This window comes from Mytilus trossulus, chromosome 13 (genome assembly GCF_036588685.1).
Source record: "Mytilus trossulus isolate FHL-02 chromosome 13, PNRI_Mtr1.1.1.hap1, whole genome shotgun sequence".
Classification (NCBI taxonomy): Eukaryota; Metazoa; Mollusca; class Bivalvia; order Mytilida; family Mytilidae; genus Mytilus; species Mytilus trossulus.
In genome coordinates, this window is record NC_086385.1 from 48748043 (window position 1) to 48758099 (window position 10057).

The window sequence follows — 10057 nt, forward strand, 5'->3', positions numbered from 1 at the left end:
TTTTATTACATGTGTTCCATGTTTTTATCAACCAATCAAAATTGCATGCACACTTTTTTGTTCAAACTATTTTCTGTGTACAATGGTCCTTACATTTTGTAATATCTTATAATTAAAGTATACAGGTATTTTTTTTCTTGTCGTATTTGTGTAATACATCAATATTTGATAAGCCTTTTCAAAGAATTTAAACATGAGTAGGATGACAAACGTTTTGGTAGGCCAGGAGCGTCTTACTGCATGGAGTACCAGCACTCTTTCAAGGTTTTATGTTAGTTTTTTTCTTTTTTTCTTCTGATTAGGTCTTTTAAGACATGTTATTTGTGCAACGTGTTTGTGAGATTTTTAAGAGTATAACTGATCAAGTTACACCAGTGTTGAAAAGAAGTACATCTCCATACCATTTGCTTTACATTTCTTACATTTTGAGTCAGTCAGTATTATGGTGATCAACATTGATAAACTGTGTCACTGTTCAGTTTGTTTTGGTTGATGACAAATAGACTGTGATTACAAGTTTATATCATTGCAAATGAATATGCATTGAACAAAATTAAGAAATATACATTGCTTTGAATTGTGTCTTTACTCTAGATAAAGTTGTTTAATCAAATATGCATCAATCCATTTGTCGATCATGACGCTTCGTTAGTTAGGTGAACATACACGTACAGGGAGTGGTTGCATGGATCTACTCAAAAGCTAGTCGTTTGATATATAATAGCTATGTCTTTTAAACTTTCTTATGACATATATCAAACCTCGCCTTCAAGCTGGCTTAAGAAATTTTAGGCACTGATATCTTTAACTTAGTTCTTAACAATAATAGTGACATAGATGTGTGGGAAATACAAACGTTTTTACGCGCATACTTCATAAGTTTGTTTGCTATCGGTCTACTCCAATTTGTACTCACGCAAGTAAAATATGTTGAAAGTAATTTCGCTGTAGCATTTTCCAAACAAAAGCTGAGTCAATTGAATGCTACATTTGTACTTTTATCTTATGATGACAGCTTGTCAAGAGAGTGCTCTGACACATATATATATATAAATAAAGGCAACAGTAGTATTCCGCTGTTCAAAACTCACATATCCATGAACAAAAAAACAAAATCGGGATAACAAACTAAAACCGAAAGAAACGCATTAAACATAAGAGGAGAACAACGACACAACTGAAATGTTACACACACAGAAACGGACCAAGCATCAGACAAAATCCCACGAGAACAACAAATATAACATCAAAACCAAACACATGACTTTGGGATAGACAAGTACCGTGACACGTCTTATCGCAATGTTAATCTACACTGAAAAATAAGAGAAAACAAACGACGCAAAAAACATATTTGTGTCCCGATATATGAATAGGCTGGTATTACATAATTTTCAGTTCAGCTAAAGTGTCATGACCTTAATTTCAGTATCAGCTTCTCTTTATATGGACTTATATTTTTAGTTACATATCGTAGTTTGGATTTATTACCTGCAAGGTCAAAATTTGAACATCTTTGAGTATATACAACCTAACAATAAGGTTATCCATGAACGAGCAGATACTGCAGTTCATTAAACAGGAGTGACGGGTTTCAACTTCAAAACTTAAAAATTCTGGAAAATGGGGAAAACGGCCCTTATCATCATGATCGTACTTTGTCTTTTGTAGTATGTTATCCAACATATGTATTACAATGTAAAACAATCCAATTGTGAAATAAAGAAAGTATATAAAGGTAGATCATCAGTACATATTTCCGCAGATATAATTTTCTTATACTTTCCCAAATGGACTTTGCATTTTCAAAAAATATAATAAACAGTATGGGTCACCTGACGTTTTCAAGCTACTAGTGGTGCCAAATTGACAAAAATTGCAAAGATTATTCTGATTAAAATAATTTTTAGCCTAAAAAAAATCTATAAAATATTTTTAAAGAAATATATGATAGATAGGTTTTATAGTATGCTCTAAGAAATGAAAATGAAAATTAATGTCACCGAACAAGGGTTCTTGCTACAAGTATAACATCAAAAGGAGTGGGTTCAGTAAGACCCATTTTTTGCCCCAAAATATAGCAGTTTTACAAAACTGAAAACTGTAATATTTAAGCTATTTATTGGAAAGTAAAATGCTTCTACTACACACATATGGGCTTTTTTTGACAATTAAATGCATATGTATCGGGTACTACCATCATTAAGGCATGCTAAATAACTGAAATCTTTACAATTTAAGCATTTTAGTTAAATTTTAGGCGGTTTCTATCTAAAATGACAATAGCCACATTCGTGTTCATTCATAATATTTAAATATAAGTTGTATTTGATGTATTACATATATAAAGGTTGAGGATGAACCCTTCCATTTTTGACAAAAAAACATCTGAAAAGTGACGATTTGTTTGCATATTTGATAGATTTTTCATATTAAAGCTTAAATCGGAGCGTTTTTTATGACTGAATCAGTTAAAATCTTTCACATAGACGAATTGCGTCAATTGAAATAGTCACTTTAGTGTTTAAATAGTGTCCAAGATATTTTGTACGATTAACCTGAAATTTGAGGCCAAAATCGGCCCTTACCGGACCTACTTCTTACACCATCATTTCAGTATAATAGTTTAGAAAGTTGAAAAATAGATTCAATAAAACCCCTTTTAATATGCGTTTTAATATTTTAGAATACATCACTTATCTATAATACTAAAATTACGAGGTCCAATTTGTCAGCCGTCATCACGTAAAAACGACCAATCAAAGAATTCAACTTTATATACAACTAATATAGTACAAAGGTGTAGATTAAAAATTACACCACTCCAGGCCCTTTTGTATTCCACATAATTAATATTGCCAATAATTAAGAAGTTCCGGGTCGAGTCCGATACCGATACTAATAGTATATTCACCTGTTACCTATTACCTTATCTGTACGTTCCGCATTTGACAGGCGCACCAACACACGGTGTATTCAGGATTAATATGCTATATACACGAGTCATAATCACAGGGTTGACACTACTAAATTGTCAAATTGTTACAGGTCTATTGTAGTATTTTAATCAGTAAGACTTTCTAAGATAACACTAAGACTACTAAAAATCTAGACTAAAAATAAGGCGTATAGGTACAGTTTTCAATTTGGTAGCGGGCATGACGTAAATACAGCGAATCAAAGAATTCAACTTTATTTATAACTAATATAGGATGCTGTTGATTAAAAAATACTCCATTCCAGGACCTTTTGTTTTCCAAATAATTAATATTACCAATAATTGATAAGTTCCAGTTCGACGGGTTCAAACAGAAAGATTTGAAAGCAGAGCAAACTGTGTATCTTGTAATCGGCATGACTTTATCAGATGACAATACTAATACTAAAATAAGGCTTGCGCATAGTTATATACTTTAATTCAGTCACGGACCCGCGATATCACGGGTGTGTTCTAGTTTTTATAAAAACTTACAGTTGTAATTAACAATTGCAAATATGTTCCAAAAGTGCAAATACAGCAAAGGAACTAGACCGATTTTGTACTGCGATGGAATAAACCAAGAATCTACTTTGAAAATAAAACTGAGTGTGCTTTGCCTCATTGTCTTTTTATTCTTGACTCTGTATTGTTAATATCATGATTACGAGAGAGAAATATGTAATTTTGTTAACATATTGTATATTTAAAATAATCCTTAGTTTTAATTATTCTATGACGAGACTTATATCATATAATATATATATATATATATTTAGTGAAACGTCATATTGTTTGATAAGTACACGACCACGTTTTCCATTTTGTACCGGCATCAAACACTTATACATTAATTTATAATTTCCGATTCCGATTCAAATTGTGATTTACATATTTTTTTACAATTAAATGCCGGAAATATTATTTTATTGGATGATGGGAAATATTTAATTTGTGAATTTCGTTTATACATCTTTACACGGAAATTCAGTGCAAAAGTAAACAATGTTTTTTGTATTCCTCTTAAGAATAATTTTCTTTATAATCTTCTAATCAGCAATACATTTAGTATCCATATAATGTAAGTTATTGCTACATAGAAATACTGTAAACTGAAACGCATCATTTTCAGTCAGGGTAAGTGATATTCTCTAAAACTAATATAACTATTTGAATTATCTTAAAAGGTTATATGATACTACTATTTGAATTATCTTAAAAGGTTACAATACCCTATGGTTTTCATTGTTCGCGCTACATGAATTTTTCATTACAGATATGACAATTTAGCAGTTTGTTGAAGCTTCTTGTTTTATGTGAACTTTGTTCTTCGGGTAAGTTATAATGTTTTCAAATATGTCGTAACTATCTTTTGCTTTTGATTCCTGGGTTGTAAATGTATAGACATACGTATATATAAAGAAACTCTTTAAACAATACGCATGTACATACTTTGTGAAGATAGTTAGCAATTGAACCAACCAAGTCAATTAATGAGTTGTACGATTGCTACTCAAATGGGTTGATCTTTTTAAGATTAAATCTTATGAAATAATAAAATATTCCGTTCATTAACGGTCCAATGTTAATGTACAGTCACCATTCTTACGTTATCAGTTGTTAGTTAATATCTTTGAATACTGAATTCCGTAACAGGATGACTGATTAATATCAAGCTCATGGGTCGCCAAGTAGTAAAAAGTGTATAGAAAACCACAAAATACATTGCATAATTGAGAAAGGAAATGGGTAATGTGTCAAAACGACAACAACTCGACCATAGAGCAGACAACACCCGAAGGCCATCACTGGGTCTTCAATAAAGCGAGAAATTCCCGCACCCGGAAGCGGTCTTCAGCTGGCCCTTTAAAAACTATGTATAAAAGTATAATGATAATGGACGTCATGCTAAACTGCAAATCGTACACAAGAAACTAAAATAAAAATCATACGAGACTAGCAAAGGCCAGAGGCTCCTGGCTTGGGACAAGCGCGAAATTGAGGCGGGGTTAAACATGTTTATAAGATATCAACCCTCCCCCTTTACCTCTATCCAATGTAGAAAAGTAAACACATAACAACACGCACATTACAATTCAGTTCAAGAAAAGTCCGAGTCAGAAGATGTAACTAAAGAAAATAAATAAAATGGCAATAATACATAAATAACAACAGACTACTAGCAGTTACACTATAAGAAAGCAAGTTATTTGGGGAAACCAATATATAAAAATATGTGGTTAAAGTTTATATTATAGTCATTGGGTAAAGGAAAACATAATTTTTGTAAATGATGTAAAATTTCTCATAAAATATTAGATAAACTTAAAAAGAAACAAAATTGGATCGCCGAAATATGTTCTCTTCGGAAAGCTTTACCCAAAAGTTGGATCCAAAAATTAAAGAGCAATATATCAAAACATACTAAAATCAACATAACACAAGACATTAAAATGTTTAGTAATGGATTGTATTACAATCTAGACAAAATGAAGTTTAAAGAAATTTATAATATTATAATCAGGTCAATGTAAGAGCTTCCAGTAGGTTTTTGCTCATGGAATAACAAACTATCAGGTGAAAATGTTATATATTTCATTAAGAAAAAATTATCTTTTACCTTTCTTTTTTAGAAGATAATAGATTAAAAATGTTTAGATGGAAACTACTGCATAATATTTTAGCTATTAACTATAATCTGTATCGCTGGAAAGTAGTTAAGTAGCAGTCTGGCTAAGAATCATGCAAAATGATGAAATAGTGATACACACTGTATCACAGAAATCCACAATACTTTTTGTGTTGAAAGATATTGTGAAGTAAGAGCTAAATTTGAAATATGAAACCATTGAACACAGTATATTTTTTTTGGTGCATTATTGAATATTGGACAAATATGAACTTTCCCCACTTATTGCAGTATAAGAATTTCACTTTTTTCTCCTAAGACCGGATGTTTTAAGGAAAATGTTTATATGCAACCTAAAGAGAATAATTTTCTTTAAAAAATATCAAAAAATAAAATATGTAGCCTAGTACTGATTTTGAGTAAATTTTATTTCTTTTTTATTCAAAATGGTCTAAGGGAGATAACTCCTTTGAAAAAACATTACTTTCTCTTACATAACAACAGTTGCCATGTGACTTAAAAACATCTAAAGTCGTTATTTTAATTGAATTAAACATAGCTGTACCATTTTCTATCTTTTTATGAAAATACAGAGTGGTTCCTATTTAATTAAAAGGCATAAATAGTATAAAGACTATATTTTCTTAATTCACCCCTGAACTGCAATGTTTACAATTACTCATTTCCTGTTTGCAAAGATTTTGCATCTGCTGTGTTTCATTAGATATTACACAGTTTTATTCCGTTTTTACTGTTACGGGAGTCCATATCTTCTTTTAGAAGATACTGTGCATGATGTGGAAATATTTTAGAACATTTTTAGACAAAGGCGAGTCCTTTCACAACTTTTCCAGTGTCGGTGGCATGTCATTTTGCCTTGTTGATGTGTATACCATGCAATGATACCATGCTACCGAGTCCGATGCCAGTAAAGAAGCTTGAGAATTCCTGTTGTAGTTTTCAATTTATCAGGACTGTATCATGATCAAAGACATCCCAACGAAGATCAGCTAGTCAGACAATAAGACTGCAACTCATACATTTTATAGAAGTACCAAGATTACATGTACATAGACAATATCATTGTCAATGTCCATGACTGCATGAGCAAGCAATGAAGCATGACATAACTTGATAACTTCTAAGGACATTTTTGTATGTGTGGCTTTTCACTTGACTGTCTCTTGAATGTGTGGCACAGTGTCCTATTTATTGGAATAAATCAGAGAAAACTGTGTTCATGCATGGTGTATGCACCCTCTATCCACTGTGAAAAGGGAGAGCATGCGCGATAACAGGAGTATCCAGGCACGACAAAAACAGAAAGATCCCTAGACCATGGAGTAATAGTAAGTAATAGTAATACTAACTTAATTTAATTTAAATATTCTTTTTTATGGAGGATAGATTTATATTGAGATAATGAATTCAAATGATATTAGAGTGCAGTAAAATGTCTCATAATAATGATGTAACTTATTGTTACCTACAGTGAACTAAAACAAATGTTTTATACACTCTAAATCATTACCCAACCCCTCCATTTTCTATGTTTCATCTCAAAACAAGAACTAGTAACTACATGTACATGTACCTCTTGAAACTTTGTGGGAGTTGACAATCACCATGATCACACACAAAAAGAGGTAAATTGGCAAAATTTGACTAAAATGTTCATGTACATGTATATGATTTACAATGATTTAGCCTGACTTTGTAAATGGGGTATAGCCTAATTATCTTATAATTACCAAAACCTCACTCATCTCCAAACTATTTTTCAGACCATACATGCCATAATATAATACAATAAAATGTATAGTAACAGTTACTTGCATTTATTCTAAAGAAATAACTAGGTATAGAATGTACATGTAATTAACTACATGTACATGTTTGTCTACAGCATGGATAACCTACAATTGATCAAATAATTTATTTAAGAAAAATATATCAGTTACCAGTTACATGTACAATAAATTTGTATATGTACATTACATCTATAATCATATCAAAGAGTCAAAGTTTTAAATCATTTTCTTGAAGTTTGCATATTTGGGTTACCCCTTCTGACAACAACATGCATGACATGTACATGTATTGTATCAAATGCCCCTCATCCAACTTTTCCTTTTTAAATAAGTGTAAACCAACAAATAAATAGCTACAAAGGTACCTTGTACCCCTTTGAAAAAATATTTAAATAAAGTGAAGTGTTTATTCTGTAACATTGTTACAGGTCTGATAATATCTAATAATGTACATCAGTTGTATATACATGGATATGAAATTCAGAACCTGTCATTCAATTTAAAAAATAAACTGCTACCCATCTAACATAGCAACAAAATTGATGCTATTTTTAAGAGTTGTGGAAAAGAAAAAAATCTGGCTAATTTAAATTACCTTTCTTTGTTGCGAGAGATTTACAACTGTTTGATTGAAATTTTTTTAAATTTATACCATGACCACTCAAATGACAATTTTTAAATGACTAAATACTAAAAACCACCTCCCCATATCTCATGTATGTTATAAGTTCTATTAATTGTTATGTGATAAATGTTATAATTACAAATTATTGTATTTACTGATTGAAGATCATCCTGATCTTTTAACATTGTTTAACAAAATGGAAACTTGTATTTTCTATGTTATACATATGTACTGATCATGATGTACATGTACATGTAAATTATGTTCAACATTTTATGTCTTATTTTTTTAGGTATTACTAACCAGTGTTACCCACAGTCTACCAAGAAAACTAGTACTGAATAAGGTAAGTGATATTTATTTAATGAATAAATAATAAATGGATTATAAAACTGATGGTCAATTTTTCAGCAATTCATGTTTACATGTACCTACAATGTCATGAATGTATACAGTGAAATTGTTTCATTAAAGCAAATACATTTATCTTGATATTTAAAAAAAATAACTGGTTTATAAATTGTTCATGTTTGCAATGAACTTTAAAAAAGCATGTTAGGAATTTTGTAATGTAAAATATTGTACATCCAACCTTGGATTTCAAGCATCACTTGATTTTTCAACTTTCTCTCTAAATTTGAAGATTGTATGTATATACATGTATGTATGAGATTGAGAGCAGTTAATAAATTTCTTCAGTTTTCATTAGGTAACATCTTTGCTAACCAAGGTTTCTAATCTACTACCCTTTACATTTGATCAAGCTATATTTGTTTTCCCATTCATGATTACTTTCATATATCTTAAAGGGGAGTTACATAAATACATTATGCACTGACTTTATTCTTTTATATTAGGAAATTCTGTCTTTTATTTCAGGTTTCACACACACAATGGTGGTTCATGTGAGAGGAAGAAGTGATTTGTTGGAGAAAGTTCTTGCTTGTCTTTATCTACAAATGATGTTAATTTTACAGTATATAGAACATTGAGGGATTGATTGAACAAAGCTATATATAGAAAATATATCAAAATATTAACTTTATAAATGAATAATAAATCTTCAGTTTTGAGAAGACATATTTTCATTTCCTCTTGTTTTGAATAATCTTTTGTACATGCCTTTTGTATACTGCAATGGGTTTTTAGAAAAGTCAATTACAATACCAGCTGTTAACTATAGCTAATGTACTTTTCTGTTCCTTACCTCCCCAAATAACTGACCAAAGGTGCTTGTCACCATTTGGCATTTGATGTTATTTCAATATAAAAAAGAAGATGTGGTATGATTGCCAATGAGACAACTATCCACAAAAGACCAAAATGACACAAACATTAACAAACTATAGGTCACCGTACGGCCTTCAACAATGAGCAAAGCCCATACCGCATAGTCAGCTATAAAAGGCCCTGGTAAGACAATGTAAAACAATTCAAACGAGAAAACTAACGGCCTTATTTATGTAAACAAATGAACAAAAAACAAATATGTAACACATAAACAAACGACAACCACTGCATTACAGGCTCCTGACTTGCGACAGGCACATACATAAATAATGTGGCGGGTTTAAACATGTAAGCGGGATCCCAACCCTCCCCTATCCTGGGACAGTGGTATAACAGTACAAGAAGAAGAAGGTATGCAGAAAAGAAAAAGAGATAATCCTAACAACTGAAGTATACACTAGGGAGACAGCAACTCAACAACACAAATATGTCACAATTATTTTTAATACCATACAATTATCAGACCGCTAATGTCAAAGCAAGAAAACTGAAATATCTTTATTTTAGTCAGAATATTTCACTCAATTTGATCAATAACACTTTCAAATTTTAGGAACATAATAAAAACCAAACAAATAATGATATGGTCATATAAACCTTAAGTAGAAAAAATGATTTTCCAAATATCATGTCATTTCTGAAATATAAAGCATGTCTTTTGAAAACCAAAAAATCTGTCTAATCATCACCAACAAAATATAGATTTGTTTGGTACTGAAAGTCAA

At 30.8% G+C, this 10057-nt stretch overlaps 1 long non-coding RNA gene across 1 annotated transcript; it reads left to right on the top strand.

Annotated features, from left to right (window-relative positions):
• Nucleotides 1-6238: 6238 nt before the first annotated feature.
• Nucleotides 6239-9087, top strand: LOC134695098 (uncharacterized). Its single transcript, XR_010102691.1, has 3 exons — nucleotides 6239-6955; nucleotides 8335-8388; nucleotides 8922-9087. It is a non-coding gene; the product is annotated as an uncharacterized LOC134695098 (long non-coding RNA).
• Nucleotides 9088-10057: the final 970 nt, after the last annotated feature.